Here is a 15,773-nt window from a genome sequence, read left to right as displayed (position 1 = left end):
CCCCTCCCTGACCTGCTGGCCACGCCCTTCCCAACGCCCCCCCGGATCCCACTGGCCTCCTGATCCCAGCAATAGCCAGGTCATGTTCCTGCTGAGGAGAGAGCACTCAGGAAGGCTGCCTGGATCACTGGAGGGGGCCTGCAGCAAAATTTCCCGAGTTCCAGTTGCTCAGATTTAACACAACTCATTTCCCAGCCATCCCCAGTGAACTCCCGTCCCAGACTCCACAGTCACATTCCTTCTGCCTTGTGTTTTGCAGATAAGCAGTTTCTGAGGACTGAAGGACCTGCAAAGGGACACCTGCTTTTGAGGTAGGAACTGTTTTTCTAATGACCCAACGCTAAATCCTTAATTAAAGAGCAAAGGTTTGATACAGCCGGGAATGAATGACCATCCAGGGGTCTGAAATGGCAGTTCTGGGAACTTCTGTGGAGCAAACATGTCTGGAATGCACTCACCTTTCCATTCTGACATTCCCCTGTTTCTGTTTGGGATAACAGGGCTGGTGTGAGACTTGGGGATTGTCCTTTCTGGCCACTTGGACCTTCTTTTCTTGCCTTTTCTGCTGCAAAGGGCACACATTTAACTTGGTCACTCAAATCTTCTTTTTATCAGAGTAAGAGGACTACAAAAGATTAAAATGGGTAAACAAGGCTAAGAAAAACAAGTCTGATTTGATTTGTTAGGAATTGGGAGCAGCGGATCATCCACGTTTCTGATCCTCACTGTCCTTTGGGGGAGGCTCCAGAAAGCTCCACTTCCACTGGAGTCTGCAGCCAGGGGATGTTTGAGGTGCTGGTGTTCATGTGACATGTTTTGGTGAAGGAACTACAATTTATTCGTGATATTTGTGTGGACTGAGAGACCCGGGATCTTCTGCAGTGCAGTTTAACTGAGATTGTTCTCAAGTGCTGGGTGTGTGTTTGACTCCTGAGAGGAATATCAGCCATTTCTCCACTGTTTGATCCTTTCTTTTGCCTTTTCCCTTTCAAAATGGGCTGAGTTCAGAGTGCTGGTGCCATCCCGTGGGTTTGGCTGTGAGGAATGCCAAGGAGTCACACGGATGCAGTTCATAACACCTTGTTCTTGCATCACCAGCTGTCTCTGCTGGGATTTGGGGGCACTGCCTGGAGGTGACAGCAGCCTCACGTGTCTCCTGAAACTTAGAGCAAGGAAAAAAAGGGCATCTGAGGAACAATTTTGTCTCCTTAAGTGGCAGATGCAGAGAGGACACTGTGGGTGCAAAGTCCTTTATTTTCAGTGGGGTTCACACTCCAGTGTGTCCCCGTTCACGGTGCGACTGGAAGATGCTCCTGTGTGTCCCTGTTCCTGGTGTGACTGGGGGAGGCTCCTGCGTGTCCCTGTTCCTGGTGTGATTAGAAGAGGCTCCTGTTGATGCTGTGGCAGGGCCCAGGCCCAGCTGGGGCAGCCCCCCCCCCGTTTTTGGCAGCCCCACCTGAAGTGGTGCTGTAGAAGCCACGTGAACAGCAGCCCAGCGAGGTGGCTGATCTCCCTGGGGTGGGATGGAGGGAGGGCACGTGCCCAGAGTGCCCTGCATGCCTTTCCCGTGGCCTCAGTGGACCTGAGGAGGTCATGGCAGGTGTCTGTCACCTCCTCCTGCAGGGAGGGAGCGTGAGGGTTCAGGGAGGTGGCGTAGGAATGTGAGAGCAGAGCGCCGTGTTTTCCTTCCTTCACCTTCCAGTCTGGAGTGCTTTTTATTTTTTTCTCCTTTCTACTTCACTGAGCTTGGACCAACAGGTCTGAATGTCTGCCAGACTCCTTGGATGTCTGGACTCGCTCTCAGACTTCACTCAGGCACAGAATATCCCCAGCTGGAAGGGACTCAGGGATCATGGAGTCCAACTCCCTGCTCCTTGCAGGACCACCTAAAAATAATGATATGACAAAGAGTGTTGTCCAGACACCCCTTGAGCTGTGCCAGGTGATGTTGTTACCTCCCAGCTTGGGGGTTTGCTGCTGTGATTTTCCTCCTTCCTTCCTCTGGTGTCCAAAAATGGGAGTTGCAGTGTGAGCTGCCTCCTGGAGTCCCAGGGATCCATGTGCCTCTCCACACTTGTTGTTCGTGGTTCCAGGACATGGAAACCAAACAGGTGCTTCCCACAGGCTCTATTCAGCAGCTAAAAGTGCTTCCTGAAGTAATTTATCCTGGAACATTTAATCCCCACTCATTGACTGCTCAGATGAATAAAGGCAACTTCCTCCCAACGTCCTCTGGAGAAGCTGGGAGAGAGGCAGGAAGGAGGAGGTGTCTGTGGGAGTTGGGCACTGGCTGGTTTTTGGATGACCTGGTTGAGGAGTGTCCTGACTGTGGCCTTCCAGGAACCTGAAGGAGCCCCCAGGAAAGATGGGAGAGAGACTTTGGACAAGGAATGGAGGGACAGGACCAGGGGGAATGGCTTCCCACTGCCAGAGGGCAGGGATAGATGGGATATTGGGAAGGAATTCCTGGCTGGGAGGGTGGGGAGGGGCTGGAATGGATTTCCCAGAGCAGCTGTGGCTGCCCCTGGATCCCTGGAAGTGTCCAAAGCCAGGTTGGACAGGGCTTGGAGCAGCCTGGGCTGGTGGAAGGTGTCCCTGCCCATGGCAGGGGTGGCACTGGATGGGCTCTAAAGTCCCTTCCACCCAAACCATTCTGGGATTTGAGGATTCTGCTTTACCGTGAATGGTTTTACTTCCTCAAAGCAATGTGGGAAGAACCATAAATTAAAATAAAAAGAGGTGTTTTTTTTCCCAGTACTACACTGAATAGCCCTTTACCTGGTCCCTCCTCCCCCCCTTTTTGGAAGGGAGCTGCCTGTGTCCCAGGGCACAGCAGTGGGACCCTGAGTGCTGCAGCCCTGCCTGTGATAAGACAGTGAATCATTCCCTGAAGGAACTCCAGGCTGTGCCCGATAACACCGAGGGGGCACCTGGAATTTCTTTTATTGCTCTTCCTTTCCTGAAATCTCAGCTTTTGTTTTCTCACCCATGCCTTGTTTTTCAGCCACCCTCGAGTGTGTTTGTTATCAAGAGCACGGAAATGTAAATACAATGGTGGCTGAGCAGCTACTCCCTTCCTCCTCCTCTGGCTTCCTGCACTCGGGAAGGTGGGAACTATTCTGCATTTATTCGTGTCAGAAATGGCTGTTCTTCCCCCTGGTGCCACCCCATCAGATTCCAAAGCCTCGAGGGTCAGGGCAAAGAGAGGTGTTTGCTCTCACAGGCGTTCCTTGGGAGGGAATTAACCTCCTGCTGCAGCTCCTCCCAGTGTCCTCCCATCCTCCTGCCTGACAGGACATCCCATTGTTTAACCAGGTAAGGCACCATTCTAGTTGAACTAAGCCTGCATTCTTCTCCTTGCAATATTTGAGCATATTTCTTGAAGAAGAACTAAAAGAGTTGAAGCAGTGCCTTCTCTGACTTGAGAGCGTTTCTCCCAGACCTCAAATTTTCAGTTACTTTTGAGAGTTGTTGCCTAAATGTGGTTCTTCTGCTCCTTGTAGTTGGGTCACAAGTAACTGCTGATTGATTTCTGTGTCAGGCAGGGACTTTGTCATTAAAATTGGGTTAAGATAAGGGAAAGGCTCAAATGTAGAATTTGTTCTTTCGACTTAAGAGTTGGACTTGTGGTTCCCTTCCAGCTCAGAATATTCTGTGACTGTCTCAGGAGGAGCTGGGTGAGAGCATCAGGCTGCCCTCACACTGGGCCTGTCATCTGCTTTTTTTAGTGGGTTTGTCATGAGCTTTGTGTGGCAGGAACAGCTTCCTGGGAGGGTTATTTATCTCCAGTTCCCCAGCCCTTCCTTGCCCAACCTGCCCCGGTAAATGCCATTAATGTGTTAGTGCTGCACTAGCAGGGCTGGGGAGTTCTGGGATGCTCTCCTGGCCCTGGGCCAGCTGTGGGGCTGAACTGAGCTCAGGAAAAATCCCCGGGATCCTCTCTAAGAACAACCATCACGTGAGAGCAGGAGTGTTCCCCTGCTTGGAGGGAATTAGGATGCCGTGTGGGGAAGGAAGAACAGCAGCAGCTTAAGGGCTGGGCTGGCATCCCTCTGCTGAAGGGATAAGCTGCAGGGCCACAGGAGGCAGGGGGGTCTGGCTGGAACCTTTAGCTTTCCTTGCTGCCCAGGATGACACAGGGCTTTCAGAATACACTGGTTTCTAAATGAGAATCTGATCAATACCATGTGAAGGAGAGGGGAATGGACTTGCTGAGCTCCTGGTCTAGTAGAGTTCCCTGCTGGGCCTTGGCCTGCAGATTAAATACTGATTAATGTGCTATTGAACTCATTTCTGAGTGCTTTGCTGTAGCTGTATTTTTAATTTTACCCCCCTTGGCAGCACAGGAGGTGCTGGGACTCCTGTAGGGGTCTGGTGATGCTGCTGGAAAGGGGCTGCACGTGGGTCATGTTGTGGCACAGGCAGGGATGGATCCATTAGCACTGGTGATGGAGCTGGGAATGTGCCCCGTGTTCCCCCTGAACAGCCAGTGTTCCCCCTCTGGGAGGCTTGGGATGACTCACTGGACCTTTCCCCACCTCTCATCCCATTCTGAAGCTGAATTATCCTTCCACCTGCCTTTGGGAGCTGTTCCCTGAGCACCAGCAGTGCCTCCTTCCCCTGGATCACAGGCAGGCAGAATTCCCAGCTTTCCAGCAAATTCTTCCATGAGCTGTTGTACCCAAAGGCTTCAGCTCTGCTTGCAGGGGTGCCCAAGCATGCTCAGTTTTCAAAGCTAAAGACTTCTGTCTTCATTTAAAAGGATTTCTGAGGTTTTTCTTTCTCCCTTGTGTGTAGGCACAACTGTCCCTGCTGAGGAGTAATTCCCAGTGACGTGGAGCTTGTTAAATCTCCGTTATATTTGTTGTGGAGTTGCCCCGAGATGAACAAAATCCATACATTGAGTTAAAAGATGGTGCAGAGCCCCCTCCTGAGTGTGTTCTGGTGACACCCCAGTGTGTGAGGGCAGGTTTGGACATTCCAAAGCTGCTCTCAAACAGGGTAGGGAGCAGGGTTAGGAGGAGGCTCCACAGCTCGGAGGTGTGCTCTGCTCCCACCCCAGATGTGCTCAGGGACTTGAATTCCCCATGGATTTCAGGGAAATACAGGGGCTGAGTTCTGTTCCTGGCCTGCAAGTGTGACCCACGTGGAGCAGGCTGAGCTGCCTGTGGGTGCTGAGTGGGCCTGTTCCCCCTGAACCAGCTTGCCTGGTGGTCCTGGAGTTCTGCTCCGGCAGGAACCTGGGCCGGGCACTCACAGAGCAGCTGCTTCTCCTTGTGGAACCTCTGCTGCCACAAGGCTTTGCTGTGGTTTCCAAGTGGCAGCCCCCGACCTCTGCACCAGTTCAGTGTGTCTCTGTTCCACTTCCAGGCTCCTTTTGGGGCATCTCTGGAGTTCACCCCGAGGGGAGGGCACGAGGCAGCTGCTGAGTCCACAAACTCACTCACCCGCTGTAGCCAAGATCCTACAGGATTTGCAAATGGCCAAAACTCATTTCTTAGCATAGAAGTGGTTTGTTCCATTCTCCCAAAGCATTTTGACCTTCCACTAGTGTTGGAAAGCTTTAAAGTATTGTTTTCTCTTTACAAATCTGCTTGGAAAAGCATTGCCAGCTTTGCTGTTCCACTCCTCTGGCTCCAAAACATCAAGTGATGCTGAGCTGTCATGGATGAAAATAGTTCTCCAGTCAGGTTTCTCATTTGGAAGCTTCCAGTCCTGTGTCCTGATGGGCAGGTTCTTGTGCCCTGTAATTACATTGTCAGGAGAAGGGCTTATTTTAATTAACAGTAAAGTAGCTGCTCTAATGCAGTCACTGACACAACTGGAATTATTCTGTGGAGGGAAGGGAGTGGAGCCTGTTGGAAATGGAGTTGCTGGGAGCAGTGATGGTGTGTCCTGGTTGCCAAATGAGCTCCTTCTGATTCCATGGCTGTGCTGCTGTAGCTGCTGCTCTCCATGGCCTGGGATGTTCCCTGCTCTTTGCTCAAAGTTTGTCTTGGTTTTTGACACTGGCAAACTTGTTGATTTTGGGGCACTTCTCCAGGGAGTCAGTTTGCCTGTCAGAACACCTCCAGGGCTGGGACTCCAAACCTCCCTGGGCAGCCCCTTCCAGTGCCTGACCACCCTTTCCAGGGAGAAATTCCTGCTGATGTCCAGCCTGGCCCTCCCCTGGCACAGCCTGAGGCCGTTCCCTCTCCTCGTGTCCCTTGTTCCCTGGGAGCAGAGCCCGACCCCCTCCCCTGGCATCCCCCCTGAGCCTCCTTTGCTCCAGGCTGAGCCCCCCCAGCTCCCTCAGCTGCTCCTGCTGCTCCAGCCCCTTCCCAGCTCCCTTCCCAGCTCCCTTCCCTTCCCTGCACACACTCATGTCTTACCATGAGGGGCCTCTTTTCCACAAGCTTGGATTGTTTCTGCTGTTCCACAGAAAGTGTAACTTGGAATTTTCAAGGCTTAATCCAGTGAATTTCTTGATGAGGTACAATATGGATGTAGGACATTAAATGCTAATTAATAGCTGCTTATTTTACTCTTCAGTGAGAGCTTTTTTGCTTAACTTAATTTCCGAATTTGTCCTCTCTGGTCTTACTTTCCCTCCCACGCTCTCAGGTGCCTATATATACATATTTATATATTATTTTATATACATAAGGCAATGTTGTGAGTTCATGAAGGCGTTGAGGGCCTGCACAGTGGTATTAAAGCTATAATTAAGCTGGACTAAACCTCTGAATTTTTTTCCCCACAGCATGCCTTGAACTCATTCTCATCTCTAGGTTTGTCATTCCAATCTTTGTGCTGTACAGTTTTCACCACACCTTAGAAATTCAAGCCCAAGTTCTCACACGAGCACAAAATCCATTATTCTGGGAGCCACATACACGAGACAAACAGGGAGTGGGATGCACTTAGAGGGGCTGACACGAGGATTGTTTGGCTGAGGGGAACTTTGGTAGTGAAACTTCTCCCTCTCTGTGCACTGCTGGTGAAACTTCTCCCTCTCTGTGCACTGTTGCTGAAACTTCTCCCTCTCTGTGCACTGCTGGTGAAACTTCTCCCTCTCTGTGCACTGTTGGTGAAACTTCTCCCTCTCTGTGCACTGTTGGTGAAACTTCTCCCTCTCTGTGCACTCAGCTGCCGTTACCAGCCCGTGGCAGGGAGAGGATCTTGCAGGAGGAGCAACGAGGAGGTACAAAATAAAGATAATTGTTGAGTGACCCACTGTGTGAGCCCTGGGCCATCCTTGCCTTGGTTCCCAGAGAAGGAGCTCTCTGGACAGGGCCAGAAGGATAACTCACTTTGTGGGTTATCCTCTGGGGGAGGTGGGAGCCTCTCTGCTCTCTCTGGGCTATTAAAGGAAAGCAGCTGACGGAGCAGCTGGGCCGGGTTGTGGCTCAGCCTCAACATCCCCCGTAGAAAGTGCTCTGCAAACAGCCTGGCTTTCCCTACCCTGCCCCCACTTTGGCTTCCCCTCTGCCAAGAGAAAAGAGGAGACTCTTCCCCCCCATGATTAATGAAACTCTCCTTATTTGGTGCTGCCTCTCCCGGGAAGCGGCGGCGCACAAAATCCCGTCCCCAAACCCAGCAAGCCAGCTTTGCCCCGGGGAGTTGGGAGTTGTAAAGCTGTTAAGGAATAGGTCATTTTGGGGCTAAAACTTCCAGGTCTGTACAGAAGGTGGGCAAGACTCCTCTGTTTTCCTTAGATAAGCATTTATGATTTTTGGAGTCTTTTTTTAGGTCTCTTCTTTCGATACTTGTAGGACCGGGCAGAGCTCGGCCCTTGAAAGCCCCTCACAGTTATTATCTATGAACTCATCTTCCATGTGGCTTTTTTGAAGGCCAGCCAAGACTATTAATCCCCACCTTCTAGAGTCCCTAATCCCTGCTTGGGGCTTAGAGGAAAGTTATTCTTGTCCTCCCAGCGAAGCCGCTCTGGCAGAGCATCTCCTGCTGTAACTCAAGGCAAGTTTATTAATGTGCCTTTTTATCAGCTTGGAAAAGGTACAAGTCCAGCTGGAGCAATCCAAGTGGGACAGTCTTACCCCATCCTGCTGAGTGGTTCATGGCAGGGCGGTTGCCCAAAGGGAGGGAATCATGCAGGAGGTTGGTGTGCTCTTATCTCAGGTGTAATTAACGGCAGTAAAACGCTCTTTGCAGGCACAAAGAGGTGCCACGGGGTTTTTTTTGGGAATGGGTGCAGCTGAAGTGAAGTCAGGGTTGGAAATGGGCTGCTGGGTGATTCTTTGGAGCTGTATCTCTCTTCCTCCTCTCAACCTGACACTCCTAAATCCTCCTGGCTCTGGTTTTTGTCCAGTCGTGGCTCTGCTGGCGTCAGTCCCTCTTCCTACACGAGCCTCCCCCTTCCCAGCACCCTTCCTTACTCCAAGACTTTGCTTTGGATCCAAGTGTGCTTCTCCAGACACTCCAGACTGGTTCAGATGGGCTTCCTTCCATTTGCTGTCCTTCTTAGGGTTTGGCCAGGAGGAAAGTCTGGACAGTTCTGCCTCCAGTTGGTGATCACTCACTCTGGTCACTTTGGTGGCGCTGGGAGCTCTGACTGATCACTCTTGTGTCACGTGAAGTGCTGCAGGAGGTGGCTCAGGGCCCTGTCACGGGGGGCTGTGCTGCCTCTCCGGTGCTACATTCCACAGGGGAATTGCAAAATTCCCTTCAGGCTCTCGGAGCAGCGCAGAGCAAATGCAGCGCAATTCCCGGGAATGCGGGAGAGCGACTCCCTTGGGTGTCTGGGGTTCTGGGTCTCCGAGTTCCAGGACCAGAATTTGGCTCTTCAGAGCCTGGGGGCGGGAGGAGTTGCTGCCTTGGCTTTGCTGTGCTCTGATAAAGCAGGCACGAGTTCCCTGCAGCCCCTCCGGAGCCCTTGGGTGTCCTCACGGCCCTGAACGGAGGAGACAAGTTCTACAGAACTCGAGTCCTCACCCTGAGCAGAGAAGACCCTGAAATAAGGCCAGAAATTTTAGTATGAGTGGATGTCCACATCTAGAAAGAGCAGGGAGAAACTGCCTCAGGAAAGCTGGGAAATGCTGGCCTGACATTTAGGAGTTGGACTTTGGAGTTGACTTCAAGTAGGAGCTCCACGCGTGGAGAGAGGAGGTTGTGCCGCAGCTTCCCCCGGCTGCCGGGGGGTTTCTGCCCTGTTGTCCTTGTGGCCTTTGTCATCCCGTGAGGTGTGAGCTCCCCAAGTGATGAGTGGCTGCTGGAAGGCAGGAAGAAAACAGAAGTTGTCTCAAGTCTCCAGAAATCGAGAGAACCTTTGTGACGTTCCTGGCGAGTTGGGAATTCTGGGAGACTTTCTGCTGCCTCCCTGTGCTGATTCCCGTGGTGTGTGAATAACTGACCATGGGGAGAGCACAGGCTTTGGCAGGGCTTTCTTAAGGGAAGTCGAGTTGATGAAAATTGTTTCTGCTTATGGGGCAGAAATCTTCATTAAAGACTCGAGCACAGTGAGTTTGGTTTATTTGCAGTGCCAATAACAGCAAAATAATACCTGAAACAGGGGGGAAATGGCTCGTGCCCTGACTGATGAAACTTTACAACTCATGGACACTCTGGAAAAACGGAATAAACCCCAGAATTCTGTGGGCTCTTACAAGACATCATGAAATCAAACAAACTGCACTTTAAGCCCTTTGAAGTTCTGAAGTTGTAGCTTAGGAAAGGGGCAGGTTTGGCTTTAACAAAACAACGGCCTTGGTCAACCAGAGCCTGGTTTGTTCAGGTGACTTTCCCTGTCTCAGATTTGACCTCCCTGTGGCCATTCCTGTCCTGCTCTGACAGTTGCTCTTTGTTTGTTGGGAATCTGACCATTCCCATGGAAGCAGGTTCAGTCACCCAGCCCGAGCATCTCTTGCAGAGCCTCAGATGTTCCCCCCTCTAGTGCAGGTCCCAGCTGGGGCTGGAACTGCTGCCCAGCTTGTCTCCTGGCCACTGCCTGGAGAAGTTTGTGATCCCATCTGGAGCACAGCTGTGCTGGTTTCCTTTGTGTCTGTGAGTGGGTCAATGTGCAGCTCCCGCTTCTCAGAGTGGGAAGGTGACCAGCAGCTGTGCTGTGGTCCAGCTCCTGCCCAGCCCTCTGTGACTCCTGTATCCATTGCCACTCATCCCCTTCTAATTCCATAAGCTGGTTTCTTTCCCAGCACAGGCTTTTTTCCTATCCAAAGTGCACACCTGCTGCTGTTCCCCCCAGACTCTCCCGACTCCAGTGGGTTTGCTCATGTTCATCCCTGCACACAGGTTTGCTCCTCTCCCAAGTGGGAGACCTGGAGCACTCGTTCCATGTCCTGCTTGGATCTGCCTCGGGTGCAGGTTCAGCTGCCCACAGCTGGACAGGCCATGGAGAGCTTGGCAGTCTCCAGGAGTGTTTTGGTGTCTGGGCAGTGTCACTCAAAGCTGTCTGACCTGGGTTTGGGGTGTAGCTTGTTGAAGGCTCAAGTGGGAAGAGATGTCTGGGTCAAAAGCTGAGGGAGAGGTGGTTGGTGACCCGAGAAGTGGAAGCTGGGAGGTGTCAGACATGGAAGAGGAAATGACAGTTGTGAGGAAGCAATAGTGGCTGAAGCTCTGCCTTGGTTTTGAAATCCTGGGTTCAACAGGCTGAGTTCAACTTCATTAAACCATCGGGAGGGAGAAGTTCAAACACCGTGTTTGGTGTTTATGGCTGCAAAGGGATTGTGGAAGTGACCCGAGGTTTGCATCAAGCCTTTGGGGTATTTCAGAGTTGGAATCCCTGAATCCCGGAATGGTCTGGGTTGGAGGGACCTTAGGAATCTGGGCAACCTGTGCCAGGGCCTTCCCACCCTCCCAGGGAAGGATTTCTGCCAAATCTGCCTCCTCTGCACCCAAATCTGCCTCCCCTGTTCCCACCACGTCTCTTGTCCCTCACACAGGAGGGCAGGAATTGCTTAATCCATATAAATAATAGCTGGAAACTCTCTTGCTGGATTTGTGGTTTGAAGGAGAACGTGGCTTTTTGTGACACAACTCTTCCTGAAATCCTGGTTTGCTGAAAGCCCAAACAAGCATTAGAAATTAATAATATTTGATGTACTGCTTTTCATAAGCGGAGCTGGAAACTCTTCTCTGCTGTCCCAGGAGCTCCAAGGGAGCTGCTGGCTGCACTTTGGTTTAAACAGTGCCCCAGAGTTGGAATTTGATGCTGGATTTTCCTATGGAGATGTCCATAATCTTCTAATTAACTCGTGGTTCAGTGATGTGGTGTCAGGTACTTGGGCTGGTCCCGCAGGTTTTGAGCATCTGGCCTGGACTCCTCTCTGTCAGTGGGGAGGTACCTGCACATCATGGCATCTTTGGGAGCCAATTCCTGAATACAATCCTGGAATTCAGGACATTTGGAGGCTGGTTTTTCTAGCAGTCGAGTTGAACACGAATTTAAATGTCGTTGGAAAGATTTTATTAACGATCTCTTGACCTCCATCTCTTTGCCTCTGAGAAGCTTCTGGTGATTTGAGGGATCTCCTGTGACTCCAAACAGCTGCAGGAGCAAAGCAGAACTTTTGCTGTGTTTGACTTTAGAAAAAAAAATAAATGAACGAATCCCAGTGTTTTAGAGTGTGCCCAAAAAATGATCAAAAATTAAACCAGGTCATAGATTTGTTGTGGAATGTGAGGAACGTCACTGGTCACTGTGTCCTCTCCTTCTGAAGGGCGGCTGCAGGAACCCTTTCCATGGATTCCAGGGCTCTGGAAGGAGGATGACACAGCAGATGTCTGCTCTCCTGTTCCCTCACGCCTCAGCAGCCTCGGCTAAGAAAAGCAGCCTGACTTAGCCCAGAGAAATGGGAATTATGGCCCAGCCGGCCCCGCTCCCGCAGCAGGGATTCTGTTCTGTGTGGAGGGAGCAGCTAATTTTACAGGAGCAGGTGGATCTCACGGAGGAATGGACGTGCTGCTCGTGGATGTGGGATTCAGAGTCTCCTCTGAACCGACAGAAGTGGGGAAAGGTCGCTTTGTTGTTCCCCTGGGTGTGATTCTCTCAGCCCTTTGGCATGAGGGTGGCTCAGGGAGCGAGTGCAGCTCGTTTGGAGCAGGGCAGAGCTGTGCATTCCCGGTGGGATCCGGGCAGCCTGGCAGGGCTGAAGTGCTGTGTCATTGTCACTGCAGGGCTGGCACACTCTGCCTTGTGTAACTGGGACCTGTGTGGGCTCCTCTGGGAAAAACCGTCCTTCCCTCGGCCAGAATCCCCAGGGAAGTAAGTCAGTGTCTCACACCGAGCACGACTCTGTTTAAACACTTCACGGGTTTTCAAGTGCTGGGTTTTTTTGGGCACCCCCTGCCCACTCTCCCCTTTCTCCGTCTCCAGACGATTCACACCAAATCTGGGTCAGACTGCTCATAACTTTAAATTCCAAGGCTGTGCGTGCCCGGGGGCAGGAACACAACAGCACAGTCATGGAAGCTGCAGGATGGAAACACAGAGCTCAGGAAGCAAATGCCACTGTTCCCTGGATGGGAGGCTGGAGGCAGTGGCTCATGGAAGTTGATTCATCTCCGCTTCCAGAGGGAGGCTGGGTGAGAGGATGGTTCTGGAAGTTGTTCCACTGGGTCACTTAGAGTAAAACTTGGGCAAGGAGTTCTTGGCAGTTTGAGAAGTTCACAGCCCATCCCTGGAAGTGTCCAAGGCCGGGTTGAACGGGGCTTGGAGCAGCCTGGGAGAGAGGAAGGTGTCCCTGCCCGTGGCAGGCGTGGGACCCTTAAAGCTCATCCAGTGCCATCCCCTGCCCTGGGCAGGGACACCTTCCTCTCTCCCAGGTTGCTCCAACCAGGCCTTGGACAACTTCCAGGGATGGGGCAGCCACAGCTGAAACCCAGTGAATAGTAGGAGCTCTTTGGAACAAGCCTCCAGGATAGGGGGGTCTGTGATGTGGGTGAGAGATTAAAATAACTCTGCTGAACCTTCCAGAGGAGCTGCCAGGAAGATGGATTTTATTTTTCCCAACAAACAGGTTCCTCACTGCGTGCACAAGGATTCTGAGCACGGAAAGGAACAGATGGGGCAAACCCTGAGTGTGACAGATCAGCTGTGCCTGGAACACCGAGAGATCCAAACAACCCTTTTAGAGAAAAATAATGTGGGAATTAAAGGAACATGATTGATTTGCTGTGGGATGGTTTGAAGATCTCCTGGGGTGTCCAGCTGCAGGAAAACCCTTGTCCTTGGCTGTAGTGCAGCTGTGGGATTGGTGAGGCCGTGGTCTGCTCCTTCCACACCTTCCTTGGAGCAAACTGCTCACCTTGGTGAGTCCCCCAGGGATGCAAACCTGGAGCCAGGCAGGCTGGTGTCACCCCATGGCTGCTGCCTCTGCTGTTTGACCAACACAAGGACCTTGGCAGCTCTTTCTCAGCTGAAGGATTGTTTGGAATCATGGAATCACAGGATCACTGAGGCTGGAAAAGCCCTCCCAGCCCGTGGATCCCCCCTGTGCCCCATCCCCACCTCGTCCCCCAGCCCAGAGCACTGAGTGCCACGGCCAGGCCTTCCTGGGACACCTCCAGGGCTGGGCACTCCAAACCTCCCTGGGCAGCCCCTGCCAAGGCCTCACCACCCTTTCCAGCAACAAATTTAGTGCATTTGTAAGCCTCTGCCTTCCCAAACCTCAGTCATTGCTCAGTTTTGCCCTTTCATCCTAAAGGTTCGTGTCAGAATCCATCCTCCCTGGGCTCTGGGGATGTCTGATTCCATGGCTATGGAAGCAGTGGATTAAGGGGCATCTTGGTGACAATTCTTTGATGCTTCCTGGCTGACTTTGTTCCAGGAGAATGGAAGTGGGGTAGAAAGCATCTGTCTCCCTGAACTGCTCAACAAAGGAATGTTCTTTGGGATTTGCTTTCTACCCTTGGGCAGAATCTGTGCAATATATTCATTTTCCTCCTGTCTTTGTTAACTCTGCAGGCCCTGGGAATCTGGGAATTGGTGTGGTTTGGCTTCTCTAACAGCAGAGATGGAAAGGGAGAGATTCCCAGGGGTGTTCTGACCCCCCTGGGCTGTGGGGGATTCCTGCAGCCTCTGGGTGAGGGAGGTTTGTACCAGGTGCTTGTCTGAGACACCAGTTCCGTGTTTGCTACAAAAATGCTGATTGGCTTTTCTTAGTTACACTGATTTATTTTTATACATAGTTTCTGCATTCCCTATTTAGCTAAATATGGACAAGGAAATGTCCTGCTGATAAGGCTGCATGACCTCATTATTATTTTTCCTCAGAAAGTAGATCACTTTAGTGTCCTAGTTCCCGTGTAGGTCTGGAATAGCAGCACTTTCAATGCCATCAAACCCCTAAAATGCCATATATTTTGTGGCAGCAATTTCATCAAGTGCTGCCACAATAACGTGGACACAGAAACCCCCAAAATTTGCATCCAAAAAAGCATGATGTGAATGCATCATTTGCTTGTGGTGGAATATTCACGTGTTAGAGGATGGTCTGGGTGGGATTAGCCTTGATTTGGGTTTAAGAATTCCTGACTGCTTCCTGCTCCCATGGAGGAAGGGAAGCAGCTCCTGCTGCCACCAGGGCTCTGGAGGCATTTACTGCATTAATTATAGTGCAGTTAATCATGGAATCATTAAGGTTGGCAAAGACCTCTGAGATCATCCAGTCCAACTGTTGTTTAGGGCTGGACAGAAAGTGCCTGGGTATCTCAGGACTGAATAATTTCTGGGCTGCCTAAGCACTGCCCAGTGAGTCAGGCAGGCTGGGTGAGGTGTGTTCACTGCAGCCTTTGCTGCTTTGTTCCCCAGGTTTTTGGGGTGTTCTGGATTTTCTGTCTGTGGTCTCGATTCCTGTGTTTTCCAGAAGCAGCCTGGGGCCGTGGGGCAGTGCTGGGGGACAGTTGGACTCAGTGATGAGAACTGGCCATTTCTGAGCCCCATTTCTGCCTTGGGAGAGCCTTTGCAATGCACAGGTAAAACTCCTGGCAGTGGCTCCCCTGGCTGATGCTCCCTGCAGGGTGATGTGGCCAGCTGTGGGCACATCTGGCTGATGGTTTGTCTTGAAAACAGTCAAGAACTCCAAAAGAAACTTTTTTTTTTATAAGGCTCCATCATTTAAGTGTAAACCCAGCATTTTTACCAACCATAATTCACTCAGCTGTGACCCCACACAGGGGATTAAAAACTCCAAACCTTTCACCTCTGAAGAATTCCAAGTGGTGATTCAAGGCCTTTATCTAAACCAACAAAAGTGCAGTTGCTGCCTGAAGTGTGATCTGGCTGCAAGTCTGACCTTTTATTGTTCGCAGAATGAAAAAGGAGAGTTTTAACTGAATTAGTTTCCATAATACACTTGCCTGGAATTACAGAGACAGCACTGGCAGTGGGATCCCATTGTCCCTGAGGAATGTGAGTGCCCTGGAGGGGCTGGAGCTGTAGGTATGTGTTGTCTGTGTCCATGGCCCTGTACTGCTGACAGAGAATTTCCTGGAGTTCAAGGAGTAGGAGCCTTTGTTCCTGTGGAACAAGAGGGTCTGTGTTCTGCCACCCCATGGAAGTCAGTGACCCTGGGCTGCTGCACAGTGGCCACTTGGGTCACCCCTCATTAACCAACACACAAGTGCCCCTTGTGTTTCCTTGGGCTGTGGCTGTGCCTTGTCCTGGCTCCAGGGCTGTGTCCTCAGCTCCAGGTCCTCCTGAGGAGAGGCTGGAGCCCCTCTGCTCTGGAGCCAGGCTGGGAGAGAAGAGAAGGCTCCAGGGAGAGCTGAGAGCCCCTGGCAGGGCCTAAAGGGGTCCAGGAGAGCTGGAGAGGGACTGG

The 15,773-nt window shown here is 51.6% G+C and overlaps 1 protein-coding gene across 6 annotated transcripts in view; it reads left to right on the top strand.

The window, feature by feature from the left end:
- Positions 1-258: 258 nt before the first annotated feature.
- The window catches only part of MAP4 (microtubule associated protein 4), a 116,875-nt gene continuing 101,360 nt past the window's right edge, over positions 259-15,773 (top strand). For 5 of the 6 annotated variants that reach the window (XM_039387355.1, XM_039387357.1, XM_039387358.1 and 2 more), the window contains exon 1: positions 259-311. The gene's annotated coding sequence lies outside the window, so the exon portion shown is untranslated. Of the gene's footprint in view, positions 312-3,004; positions 3,108-15,773 lie in introns of all 6 variants that reach the window. The other variant, XM_039387354.1, reaches the window with a different exon arrangement.

The sequence above is a fragment of the Pipra filicauda genome, unplaced genomic scaffold, assembly GCF_003945595.2.
Source record: "Pipra filicauda isolate LSUMZ 115617 unplaced genomic scaffold, ASM394559v2 scaffold556_size476704_pilon, whole genome shotgun sequence".
NCBI classification, from domain to species: domain Eukaryota; kingdom Metazoa; phylum Chordata; class Aves; order Passeriformes; family Pipridae; genus Pipra; species Pipra filicauda.
This window is presented reverse-complemented; position numbering and strand designations above follow the sequence as displayed.